We start from the raw sequence: 13,516 nt of genomic DNA, 5'->3' as shown, positions 1-13,516 counted from the left end.
GAAATGCTCAATTAGGGAACCAAAGCTTCTACTTTTCTTTTAATTTGTACCTTATAAAATCACCCTCTACCTCACATCTCTCCCAGATAGGGTGGGTAGGGCAGGAAGACTCTTGGGCCTGAGAACAAAGGGAGAAAGGGAGGAAGAGCAGATACCGAAGCTGACCTCTGTACTGTAACCAATGGGAGGTCTATGAGTAGCTACGACATATTCCATCCTGATGGAAAAAAAGAAAAGGCAAGAATGATTCCCTGAATGCATCTATCTCCTGTTTTACGGATACCTTGGAAGAGACCTAACTGGAAAAATAAGCAATCTTAAGTTGGTTGATAAAATAAAAATAAATTGTTGAAATGAGTTTATGATACAGGAATTGCTATCTATTCAGAGGCAGAAGGATATTAAGAAACTTGCCCAAGCTCAACCAGTCAGTAAAGGTTAGATTTGGGATTTCAACCCTATTGGCTCCAAAGTGTGTGTTCGCTTCTCCCTCACTACAGCAGATCACCAAAGTCAGAACTCTAACCCAGGTATATAGGACTCTAAATATCCATGCTGTTTCTACTTTGAAAGGCATTCCAGAACCCAAGATTGCCATCTTACAGTGGGGGGGGGGGGTAAGAGGAAAAGTATTAGACAATTTCTACAGCTCTTTACATGATAATTTAACATTTATACAGTGATGACTGTATACCTTGTATCGTGCTTTGCACCAGCCATTCAGAGGTGAAGGAAAACTTCTGCTTTGGAGATTACAATTTAGTGGGGAGACTGGTAAGTAAGCCAGTGATTCCATAACAAGCGACAGGTACTAAGGGAATGAAAGCAGGGCAGAAGGTCATCTTATCTAAGTCTTGAAACTTGAATTCTGTCTTACGGTGTGTGTTCTCCAGTTCTAGCAACTGGAGAAGGGTATTTCAGGCCAAAGACAAAACACGTGCACAGGAGGGTCTGGAAGACAGAACGCATGTATCTGGGTAACTTTCAAGGAATCAGACATGGTTTGGGAGAAGAAGGGGCAGATCATGAGTATGCTTATAAACCATATCGTGCAGTGTGCACAGGGTTCCAAATACAATGGAGAGTCATGGAAAGATTTTAAGTAGGAAAGAGACAAGCTTGGGTTTAGATTGCTCTAGCTGTCATGTGAGGGAGGAGTCAAATGGGGACAGGCTGGAGGCTTGGAAATGTGTGGGAGGCTGCGGAGACACCAACAAAGATGAAAGATACAATACATTCAAGCTAGGTAATTAATTACCTGGTTAACAGGGATTGTTAACCAGGTAGTTAACAGTGGGCGTGGGGAGGCAGTAGAGAGAGGAGGGATTAAGAAGCAGGACTTGGTGACAGATTGCACCGTGTGGGTGGAGGAGATGGGCAGAATAAGGGTAAGGGGGAGTTGGAGAAGACCAACCCTTAGCCATTTGACTTGGAGGATGGAAAAGGTAATTTTGGCAGAATACATGGAATGTTTATAGACTTGAGTGTGAAATGACTATGGAATATGAAGGAAATATTTGTCATATTCAATCATTCATTCACAAAAAATACTGGGCATCTGATACTGGTTACTAGGCACTCTTCTAATATTTGGGATGTTCTCAGTGACATAAAATTCCTGTTCTTCTGGAGTTTATGTTCTAGTAGGGGGTGTGATTAAAAAATAAACAATAAACATAATAGGAAATAACTCCCATGTGAAAGAGATTGCAAACGGCATGGCAAAAATATAGAGCAGGGTAGGTGGGTTAAGATGGCGCTACAGTTTCATCTGAGCTCTTATGAGAGGTTGACATCTGAGCAAAGACTTGAATTCACTGACAGACTCAGCCATGCCAGAGTATGAGGGAAGAGGATTCCAGGCAAAGAGAAAACCTGGTGGAAGTCCCCAGGAGTGAGATGTGGAACAAGCAGAGGCTTTGGGACAAATAAATGACATGACTTGACTCACTGTTAGGATTGTTCTGGCTGCTGGCTGAGCTGGGACGGTAGAGGAGTGAAAGCGGGGAGACTGGGAGGAGGGTTCTGCAGGAATCCAGGTGGGATTCAATGGTGGCCCAGACGAGGACGCTTACAATGCAAGTGGTGAGAAGTGGTCAGATGTATATATATATTTAACCGATTTGCTCTTAAAGGGGTTGTGAGGTGTGAGATGAGGAGAGGAATCCGGGATAAAGCAAAGGTTTTTGGTTAGAGCAAATGAATGTATGGAGTGTCTGGTGAGGGCTAGGGAAAGATTGGAGCGTTGTCAATGTACCTTAGAATATCGAAATCTTGGGAAAAGGTGAGATCCCTTACGGGGAGGGTATAGAATATGAAAAAGAGGGCTAAATTCGTCGCTTTAGAATGGCAGGAAGTTAATGAACTTTTCAAGTGCAGTTGGTACAAGTAGAAAAACTCTTCAAAAAAATAAAAAAAACTGCTTCATCTCATACAATTAATAAAAATGAATTCCAGATGGATTAAGGACTCTGATAGTATGAAATAAAATTATTTTAAAATAATTTATTTTTATAAATTATTTTAAATAGGTAGGAGGAAGGAAGCCTCCCTCGGGGACTTTGATCTTTTGGGGGGCTCAGAGTTGTCAGTTGGAGAGAGGTCCCCAAGAAGTAGAGTTCAATCAGGCCAAATGTTGTGTTCTCTTATTCTTTTTCCTAACTCCGAGATGGGGGAGAATGAAATAGGAAGAATGTGGAGATTTAAAAAAATAACGTCACTTTTCGGTTGTTTCAGTTCTTTGTGTTCCCTTTCCTTCTCCTCCCTCCCCGCCTCCCCCCGCCCCACCCCTCCGGCCCCCGGCCCCCGGCCCCCTGGCCCCTGGCCCCCCGCCCCGAGAATTTGAAGAAACCATTTTGTTTCCCTTTTATTTAATTGCCTACAGAGGAACAAGCTACCAGTTTGCTAGCCGGTTAGCTCAGTTGGTTAGAGCATGGTGTTAATAATGCCAAGATCGCTGGCTCGATCCCCGTACAGGCCAACTTGTACGACAGGGCGTTCCTCTTACATTTCTACACAGATGAGAGTTCTTCCAGTCTCAGGTCCACTGCGATGTCACAATTAATGTCAGGGAGACAGACGAATCTCCCGCTGAGAACTTAAAAAAATTTAAACACACATCTTTGATTTACCCCAAGGTTGAAGTCCTCCTTTGAATCCCATCTACAGGGTGAAAGGGTAGTAGTGAGTGACTAGCAAGGGAAATAGAGCCGCTTTGGGCATATTAGTTTTCCACTGGGTAACTGATTCTTGCAAAGAAACTGACCCTACTGGATTATTTTCGTCCTAAAATAAACTGGGAAACCATCCACACTTTCCACACTTCCACACTCGGGTCTTAACTAGTTCAGCGAAAGGTGAAACAAGATTTTTTTTATATGATGTGTGAAAAAATTATTTATTAATATCAACACAGTAGGAAAGAAACAGCTTTGCCAATTGTCTCTTTATAACAGGGAAAGAGCTCCCAATGACCAAAGCTGGAACAGTTTGAACAACAGATGGTGTGGTTTTGGATTATAATCCAAAGTATAAAATACATATTCATGAGTCCATACTGATATAAATAAATCAATGAATACAAGAGAAGGGAAACATTTTCCTTACAGAAGCATTCCAACTAATATAAGTAAATACTCCCCCCACCCCCCCAGGAGATGAAGCTTAATGCCCTCCCTTCCGGAATATGGGCCATACTGAGTGACTAACTTCTAAATAGTAGAGTAGGAAGTAGGAAAAAATAGGAACTTCACAAGGGAGAAAAATGGCAAACACTACCTTAAAAATGATCAAGGTTGGCATCACCAATGGTAAGCTATGCTCCTATCATGTAACATCCGATATGATGCGATGGGACAAGTACTTTATCTTTGTGGTCTCCCACAAAAACCTATAACCCCAAACCAATCATGCAAAAAACATCAGACAAACCCAGATTGGAAAACAGTCAAGTATGCTACAGAAATACTTCATCAACACTGAGAAACTGTCACAGACTAGAGGAGGCTGAATACAATGTAGGATCCTGGAAACAAAAGGGACATTAGTGTAAAACCTGGTGTGATATAGTCAAAGTCAGGAGTTTAGTTTTTAGTAAAGTACCCACATTGGCTTCTTAGTTTAAACAAAGGTACCATGATAGTGGAAGAAGCTAATATTAAGGGAAACTAGGTAACGAGTATAAGGCAATTCTCTGTATTGTCTTTGCAACTTTTCTAAAATTATTCCAAAATAAAAATTTAATTTTAAAAATTACAATAAGAAACATGTCTCTTTGCCACCACTGAAATCAGTGTTGAGGCAAATGCCTGGTTGACAGTAGTTCCATGACAGGTAGTTGTTCAAGGCTGAAGGAATGTGATATCGATGTCTTATTTTGGTGAGGGACATGGCAGAGATATTTATATGGTTATCTGTGCCAGATGATGTATACTTGTCCTGCCAAATACTCTCCTAGAGTCCCATTCGCACACTGAAATGCAAACCAGACCAATGAGATTTGTCTTTAGCGTGTAAAAGACATCTGAAATGGAGCCATCTGGTTTATGTTGAACTTGAAGTTCGGTGGGTTTCTCTCACAAAGTTTCACCTCACACCCAAAGGGTTTTCTTTCCTATCTTGGGCCTAAAATATTTCCATTTGGACCAATAAACAACTGAACCACTTCTCTTTGTTACATCCTGCCCCACAAAACTGGGTTTATCTAGCACACCAAGGTCCCATTATAGAATCCAAGTTTTTCAGAAAGAACAGTGGCCAGTTCAATGTTCTTTGGTGGGTTCTTCACAGAGCTCAGACTTCTCCCAGGTAGTATTAATCACGCCCTCTTTTTTGTTCTTAAAGACTTCATAGATTACTTTAATGCTGGGTGGATTTGTGTGTGTGTGTTTTAAGTTTTAGGCATCTCTGATGTGCATAAATGCAGGTGGTTCCTAATTTAACTTAGTCTTCCCATTAATACACATAATACCTGATACTTAAAATACAATAGGAGAGGTGTATTGCATTGGGCAGAAAATTTTAAATCTTATAGATTTGATTACAACGAAAGAGTTCTTCAAATAGAAATGAGTGGAAAGTGTGACCTACCTTTACAGAAGTACTCGAGCTGTTGTAATAAACAACAAAAGGAAACAAATTGCCTGCTATTGCAAGAGATACAGGCAGTTTCCTTACACTGTTCTCTATCAGCTCAGGAAGCAATGCTGTGTACCTGTCCTAGATATAACACGCCTGTAGAAGTCTTATAGATTGAGGCTAGTCATAACCCACACCATCCGCCAGCACTCCCCAAAGAATTTGAGTAAATGAAAACAGGAAATAGAGATGTTACATTATTTTCCCAAGCTCCCAAATATAATGACAGGTTTGGGACAAAGAACCAATGGAGCCTGACATCACAGTTTGTGCTCTTAAGCATCATTCCATACTGCCTCTCATTCTCATAGGGGAGGACAACTCTCTGATATTTATGCATTGATTGTTGATTTCAGGAACTAGGACGAGTTAAGAACTTTATGACATTTTTAAGTAAGACATGTCTACCTTTTATATTGTCTATATCTCTGTGTCAAACATCGTTCTTAACATGTATACATTGGCTGAATTCTTACCTTCCTTTTTCCATTTGCATGCCTTTACCTGCCACATAGCTCCAAAATCAAGATTGGGAAGCACGTTTCTCTTTTGTAAGACATTGCTTTCTCACAGTAAGAGTAGCAAATGGTGTGGTGAAGTCCTTCAAAGTGCTCCAGTTCATGTTATGTTTCAAGACCGATAAGCACCATCATTTCCCAATTGCAGATTTGAAACTGAGAAATATCTCCTATAACGAAGTTGTAAAAGCTCCTGGAAGTGAAATGGCTTGGCTGCCTATTTCAAGGGCCCAGAGGCTCAGAAAGTTTTTCTTGTCTTGGCACAGCATGTAAACTTCTGTGCATATTTCAGGCGAGAGAAAGTAAAAGAACTTGATAGAAATTCTGAGAAGTAGTCCCGAGACTCTATCATTAATCAAAAATTCTTGAGAAATGCATTGGTGAAAGAGGAAAGTGACATCTCCTTCAAATACTATAAGAATGAGTTTGGTGTTGTAGTTGGCTCCGTGGCTTAGTTGGTGAAAGCGCCTGTCTAGTAAACAGGAGATCCTGGGTTCGAATCCCAGTGGGGCCTAAGGTGGCAGTGTTTTAAACATGGCAAACAAAAAGTGGAATTAACTGCAGTTGACATGCCTTCAAGTCCTAGGAGGAGATGGGGACAGCATTAGTCCCCTTGCTTAAAAAATAAATATAATATCAACAACTCTCCCAAGAGCGTTACTTGCCCTGAAATCATGAGAGGAAAATTAGAATTGCCTAGAGTGCTTCTTGGTCTTTCCTTTACCTTTTAGATCAGGTGTCAGACATTGCCAGTTCGGTTTTGTGTGATCTCTTCAATTATTTTTGCCTCCTAGAACTTTTAACACAATGGAGACATTTGTTTCTCTTGACTGATTCATTGCATGGTCAACCTCTCCCCTCAGATACCCCCAATTTTGTGCCAGATAGCTTTTTGGCACATTGAATAGCGCCTTAGAGCCATGCTTCTCAAAATTTTGTGAGCATATGAATGACCTGGTATGGTCCATTACAATGAGGGTTTTAGATGACTACATCTCCAACAGGGTCTGAAAGTCACCATTTCTACAGTCTCCCAGATGAGTGATGTCTACACTACTGTTACGTGGACCATACAGTGTGGGGCAAGGCTACTGAATTAGTGATCTAGTTTCGATGGGTGTGCTTTCAAGTTCTGCACTTACATATGTTTACAGCTATTTTCCACACCCATTACTTAGTCTGGAGTTGTTTTTACCCATTTGCCTTTAGTCAAATCTAATCCAAAACCAATAAAAGAACAAGGGAAAAGTTCTAATATAAATTAGAGTAGTGTAAATCAAGTAGTGTTATAACCGTTTCCTCTTTTCTTTTTAGTTTATTTTTACTGGAGTAAAATAGCTGCTTTACAACCTTGTGTCTGTTTCCGCTGTACAGCAAAGTGAATCAGTTATACGTACACATATATCCCCTCTTTTTTTTAGATTTCCTTCCCGTTGAGGTCACCACAAGCACTGAGTAGAGTTCCCTGTGCTATGTGGTAGTTATCTCTTTTACACATAGCCGTGTATATATGTCAATCCCAATCTCCCAATTCATCTCACTCCCCCTTCCCCCCTTGGTTTCCATAACTTTGTTCCCTACATCTTTGTCTCTATTTCTGCCTTGCAAATAAGTTCATCTGTACCAGAAAATGAATGACCATTTATCTCTGTGGTTTCATTTGGCAATTTTAAAAATAATTAACTGATTTCGTGCAATCTTATTATAATACTCAGTGCATGTGCCCTTTGCTACCTCAGGCTTGCATACTTTTTCAGGACATCTGGTAGGGTCAGGATTGGCCACGTTGGGGGCCACTCATTGACTGCTTTACAGTAAACTTCTAATCAAAGTACTGGAAAATAATAAATCATCATTTATACTGCCAACTCGATATCAGGAAAAAAACCGACTGCAATCTTGCTAGCTGGGAAATACTGTCTCTCTTCTGTGTTTCCTGCAACCTTGGGACCAGTCCAAGTTTGAGTTGCTGAGAGCAGGAGTTTTCAGCTTGGCTCTTGGTCAGATGTGCTGATGCAGAGCTGTCCTATGACAAAATTCTCACAGAGAATTCGAGGAAAGACCATTGTTTTGCTGCTGAGCACCTCCCTGATCCTTGAGGTAAAAGATGGGAAGTGGACAAATACAGTGACGAAGGTCAGGTGAAGTGAGGAGAAAAATAAAGTATAGTCTAGTACGTCAGCTGTTGCACAGATTGACGTCGCTCAGAGCACAGGCGTTCCAGGCCAGTGTGAGTGACACTGGATAAGAAGTTGACTGACGACTCCCACCTCAACCTACTCGGCACAGAGTCCGGTCCCATGAATTCCCAAACACTACTCCTTTTGTCACTCCCTCCTGGGGCACAGCCCACCCCGCCCCTGCTCAGCAGTCTCCTCCGGACAAGCATGCCCTCTCGGAAGTCTGGGGGTCTTCAGGGCTCTGTGTGTTATGTCCTGGGTCCTACGGTGAGCAAGAGACATGGAAATGAAAGTCACAGGGTACTGTCGGGTAGTTCCTTGTAATCACATGCCCTAGGAGCCTGAGGTTACCCTGCGTGGTGTTGGGGAAGGAATTTGGACTCTGCTTTTGAGTTACGTTTGGTTATGAGTCGTAGAGTTCCTATATTCTTATTTTAACACGTTTTTAAAAAGGAGGGTAAGCAAAGTGAGTGAGTGATAATATATTTAAAGAGAAATACTCAAAATTATTAGACTTGGGGAGCACCAAGGAAATGCCGTTTTATTGGACTTGTAAAACGCAACGTGTGTGTGAAGTTTCCGTGGTGCAGCGGTCAGCACGTTCGCCTTACACGCGAAAGGTCCCCGGTTCGAAACCGGGCGGAAACAGTGCCCTTCCCAGGCTTTTGCCACTTTACCCACAAGTACAACTACTTCCTTACTACCTTGCTGCCCTCTCTAAGGTGCCCGACCTCAAAACAAAGGGTTTCCAACCTATCCTCACAGCAGCAGTGCTCAGAACTACATCTTGTTAAAGTACTTACTGCATTTTAACATTTCTGTAGGTTCCTCGGACTCCAACGTCTTTTACATTGTGTGAATTATGAGTATGTCCTGCCAGTCTGTGCCTAGTGTTTTTCTCTCCGAATGGACTTTTGAGGAAAAACGTGCTCAGTTTTTGTTGTTTTGTTTTGCGGGGTGGGGGTGGGGGTGGGTATAGTGTAGCATCTTTCTTGTATGCTTAGTGCTTATTATGTCCTGTCTAACATATAGTTGCTCGTCTCAAAGGCATGGAGTATTCTGCTAAATTTTCTTCAACAGACTTTACTGTTTTCACTTTCACTGTAGAGGCAAATGATTTGAAATGCAAGCAAATGGCCAGGAAGCAGCTGAGGTACGCTTACCGCAATTAGAAATGAATAAGTGAATGAATGCCATCAGACAAACAAGGATGTAAATCAAACAAACGAAAAACAAAAGGTGATGTTTCCAGATGTCTTCCATCTCTGGCATTTTCTTTTTTTCCTTGCCAGAAATATTTTCAAAAGCCTTCAATATAAAATTTGTGTGTGGAGAAGGTGGAAAGCAATGGAGGAGGGGGTGGAGGAAATGAATCAGAAACGTTTCCCGTCCCCAGAAAGTACACGTGGATTTTGTGTCCGGCAGAGGCCGTTGCTTAACCTCACTGCCCTTTCCTTTTTCTCCTAGTTCCCGGGGTCCGCGTTGGTACCGCCGTCAATACCCTCGGGGACTCGGTCTGCAGTCCGCCTTGATCCGGGTCTCTCTGCTCAGGTGTTTGCACAACGCGGTCAAGGCCAAGCCGCCCCTTCTCCGGAAGCCCAGGCTGCGCGCCGGGATCCGTAGGCCGACTCGCCTCAGCCACCTAGGCTTGCCTGGGAGGGGTGGCCGCTCGCTGCCACGAGTTGTCCTTTGGGCGCAGACACCTGTCGCTTACGTGGGTTCAAAAGGCAGTTGCCTTTAGGCACAGAACAGTCCCGGCCGGGCTCGGAAAGGGGTTAGGGTGGGTTTACCGGCGTGTGTGTTTAGAGACAAGTCTGTGGGACAGACGTACGCGGAATGGGGCGCGGGGGCCCTCGCAGGCAGGGTATCGAGGGGCTCCTCTCGGACACTTCAGGGGCTCGGCATCCCGCTCAACTCAAGGTGCGTGCCCGGCGGGCGGAGATGGTCCGCGTTGCCACCAGGAAGCCCGCCTCTTCCCGGAGTCAGGACCATGAACAGCGCACTCTGCATTTGCCGGGCTGTGTGAGGGATTTCTCAGAAGAGAGAAAGGACAGGGGGAAATGTTCTGATATAGTATATTGAGCTGGTGGTGTGAGTGTTTTAGGCACCGATTTTTTTTATTTACAAAAACACAGGAAGTACCGCATACAGTATTTCTACTTGATGGTTACGGAAGAACTGTTCACATATTAAGGTGTGGGGAAATCATGGCTTACGTATGATTTAACTAAAACTTAACCCTGACTAGAGCAGCCTGTTTTGCGACCTATTAAACATACCTTTTACATCAGCTTTAACCGTTAAAAAAAAACCCAAAAAACATAAAACAAAACCATACCGTTACATCTGCTTTAACCATTTAACTTTTACCATTACCAGAAGTAAAAATGTCTGTTTTAAAGATGAAGATTAAACGCCTCCCTTCCTGGGACGCCAGTGTCAGTAGTACTTCCTCTCTACAGGGACCCTGGCTCTTGTCCCTCGTGGACTAAGGGGAGTCACATGATCTGAACGCCTGGGAGTTTTCTCAAATGTTTGGGGGAATTTTAGCTGGCTTTTGCTTAGATTAGGTCAGACTAGATCTCAGATTCTGTGAACTTTGAGAGGACAAAAGTATGACAGACAGAAAGCAGTGTTTCTAAAAGAGTTGCCTATCACCTAAACATCTGATGGCTATTTTATTATGCGGCCCTGAAGATTATGGCCTGAAATCCTCTCCACGGCCACTCCTGTGTCTTCAGCTTCATTTCGTACCTCACTGCCCCCTCTCTCCCAACCAGCAGCCCTTTGTCCTACCTGCCAGCAGTTCCTCTTGTTTCCCAGGGATGTGTGCACATATCATTCGTTCTACCCCAAATACTCCTCTATACCTAGTGAACATCTCCTCAACCTTGAAACTTGACCTCCACCATTACTCCTTCAGACAAAACTTTCTAAGTAAATCTTCACATTTCTGTTAGCACTGTACACCTCTCTTTTATTGCAAAAGCCAGTTAGGTGAAAGATGGCAAGGCTGGGATGAGAACGCATTGCACTCTGGATTCCAAGTTTGGGCCGTCAAGAACATTACCATACCGTGTCTGTCTCTCAACATCCAAGGTCCTTCTCTCGAGGCAGTTGTACATTTTGAGGCATCTCTTTTGCCCAATTTGAAAACTAAAATAAACATGCAACCAAATTGTCTAAAAAGAGCATGTCTGTCTGTTTGAAATGTATGTGGTATTAAATCAGTTCCTAAATTCCCACATTCTATGTCAAATTTGATTTCTGGAATGTGTGTACCTTTACTGAAGGACTGAATTCTTGCCTCGTTTTGCCTTTACCGTTGACTTTTGCATGCTTTTATCCGATGCATGGTTTATCACAGAATTTGCCCATGATTCTCCCTCTTAGTGAGGCTTACTCTTTTAACAGTAAGAGGAAAAGATGTGATTCTTACAGCCGAACGCATTTCCAAACCAAACAGATGTGCACTATTTTTTAACGCTTAATTAAAGAGAATACAGGGCAGTCATTAGTCATCCGCGCACACATCATCAGGGTCCAATAGAAGTACATCCGAATATATGACGCGGGTGGAAGCATGGCAGATTAACAGATTGATTGCAAACATTTGCAAAGAGCACTCGCAGGAGAAAACTTGCTTTCAGGGAATGACATTCTTGCTATCACGTATGGAATGTTCTAAGGGTTACAATTCTTATGATTTTAAATATAGAAATTGAAAACAACGTTGTAGTATATACACTCGCCGCGAATTATATGAATCTGTCGGAGTCAACGGTTTTGCGGTTATTTCCATGCTCACTCCGGAACCAGCGACTTCGGAGGTTTCATTTAATTAAATACGCATGCTTAAGGGCCGGCTTCTCGCAGGGGCCAGTGGCGCAATGGATAACGCGTCTGACTACGGATCAGAAGAGTCTAGGTTCGACTCCTGGCTGGCTCGGAACCCTTTTGACACCCAATCACCTTGCAATTGACACGCCGACCAATTCTTCAAACTTTCTCCGATCGCAATGACGTGCTGGGAAAAGCTCCCTCACCTTCCTTCTTGTTGACCCACAGGGCAATCAATCCCGCCTCTTGTGCAACTCGGAAGGACCCTTCAAAGGCGATCACAGGAACGTTCACAATCTAACGTTTTCTGGTTTCAATCTCATACCGCAAATATGGAGAAAGGTTCAGTCTCACACGGCAAATATGGACAAAGGATCACACAGAGACACCTATACACAGATTCAAATCAAAGAGGCTTTAAGAAAAAAGAAGAGGAGGAGGAAGAACAAGAAGAAAGAAAGAAAGAATCAATGTGGATCTACGAGTGTCTTCACCAATATTAGCTTCACTGGGTTACCCCTCAACCCCTTCCGAATAGAGAGACGAGAGGCTTTGCCTGAGGCAATGGTAAATCGAGAAAGGCCGGGCTTGTGCGGGCCGGATATTGGAGCTGGTCCTGACCACCACGCTACTCCACATTCCATGCCGCAGCTTGCTTTCCAGGACCGCGACTTCCGGAAGAGCGCTGGTTAGACAGTTCCAAAATGCCGGGGGTGGGTGGGGGGTGTAACGTGAGTGACGCGTATGATTTTTTTTTTTTTTTTTCGTTTTCTTTAAGTAACCTGTGCCTTCCAAGTCTCAGAGACGTGTCACCACCTTGGGTGGTAAGGAGTAAAAGCAGGCGTGGCCCGTATGGGGATCGAGCCCGCGACCTTGGCGTTATTAGCACCACGCTCTACCCAACTGAGCTAACCGGCTGGGACATGACGTACTTTTTCACTTAAAACTTTTACCATCATTTCCCGCAGTACCTCTTCGGCCAAAGACAAACGTTTACTTTTCACGGTCCTCGGACACCTAGCTGCTCCATGTGTAACCCACCAAAGATCTGCTGTGCCCTCTACACAGAGAGCCAAACTCGAAGAGCAGCCCTTTGTCCAAAAGGAAGCCTTGGGTTGCACGGCGCCGAGCCATTTACACAACTGCACATACTTCCATGGATTCCACCGGCCGTTGGCCGCAGCTTCCTCCAAAAACGTCGGCTTCCTCTTTCACGTCCAGGAGTACGACTGAAAACCGGTGTGCCTTCTTTCCGTTTGGTTTTCTTTCAGGAGACAGCGTCTCATTCTGTTTATTTTGGGTGGAAAGCAACAACCACCACCAAATTCTCCTGAGAGAAGCTACACTTGGAACTTAACCTTTGGAAGAGGTTGGGGGGTGGGGGCGGGGAAGGAGAGAGGGCGCAAGAGGAACGAAAGAGGAGAATAAGGGGTGGGTGCTCGGGGGCCGGTTAGCTCAGTTGGTTAGAGCGTGGTGCTAATAACGCCAAGGTCGCGGGTTCGATCCCCGTACTGGCCACTCCTTTACGATCACCTCCGCAGGGAACTTCCCCTGCCGAATCCGTTAGGAGGAAACTTGCTTCTTAACCTACGCACACCTGCGAAGAGGGTAGAGTCCTCTCTATAATAACATGTTGCAAGTCCACCGTCCCTCGCGGACCTTTTATCCACTCCTTACCCAACTCGGCTCTCGGCCTACTACAACTTCAACATTCTTCCCAGCAGGCAGTGTACTCTTTCCTCCGGGACCAGTGGCCGAGGACAGAGACACGTGCAGGGCCAGAGGACGCAAGAGTGGGAGCTCGACCTAACACGAAAAATGGGCGGGAAAAAGTGGAAAAGA

General features: G+C 43.8%; 5 non-coding genes across 5 annotated transcripts; 4 read left to right on the top strand and 1 right to left on the bottom strand.

Moving 5' to 3' along the window:
* The first annotated feature begins 6,094 nt into the window (after positions 1-6,094).
* Positions 6,095-6,168, top strand: TRNAT-AGU (transfer RNA threonine (anticodon AGU)). The gene has a single exon. It is a non-coding gene; the product is annotated as a tRNA-Thr (tRNA).
* Positions 6,169-8,409: 2,241 nt separating this feature from the next.
* Positions 8,410-8,482, top strand: TRNAV-UAC (transfer RNA valine (anticodon UAC)). The gene has a single exon. It is a non-coding gene; the product is annotated as a tRNA-Val (tRNA).
* Positions 8,483-11,710: 3,228 nt separating this feature from the next.
* TRNAR-ACG (transfer RNA arginine (anticodon ACG)) lies at positions 11,711-11,783 on the top strand. Its single transcript has one exon. It is a non-coding gene; the product is annotated as a tRNA-Arg (tRNA).
* Positions 11,784-12,518: 735 nt separating this feature from the next.
* TRNAI-AAU (transfer RNA isoleucine (anticodon AAU)) lies at positions 12,519-12,592 on the bottom strand. The gene has a single exon. It is a non-coding gene; the product is annotated as a tRNA-Ile (tRNA).
* A 526-nt stretch (positions 12,593-13,118) lies between these two features.
* On the top strand, positions 13,119-13,192 carry TRNAI-AAU (transfer RNA isoleucine (anticodon AAU)). The gene has a single exon. It is a non-coding gene; the product is annotated as a tRNA-Ile (tRNA).
* Positions 13,193-13,516: the final 324 nt, after the last annotated feature.

This window comes from Orcinus orca, chromosome 10 (assembly GCF_937001465.1).
Source record: "Orcinus orca chromosome 10, mOrcOrc1.1, whole genome shotgun sequence".
In the NCBI taxonomy this organism is placed as follows: domain Eukaryota; kingdom Metazoa; phylum Chordata; class Mammalia; order Artiodactyla; family Delphinidae; genus Orcinus; species Orcinus orca.
The sequence above is the reverse complement of the archived record's forward strand: the minus strand, read 5'-3'. Positions and strand labels throughout refer to the sequence as shown.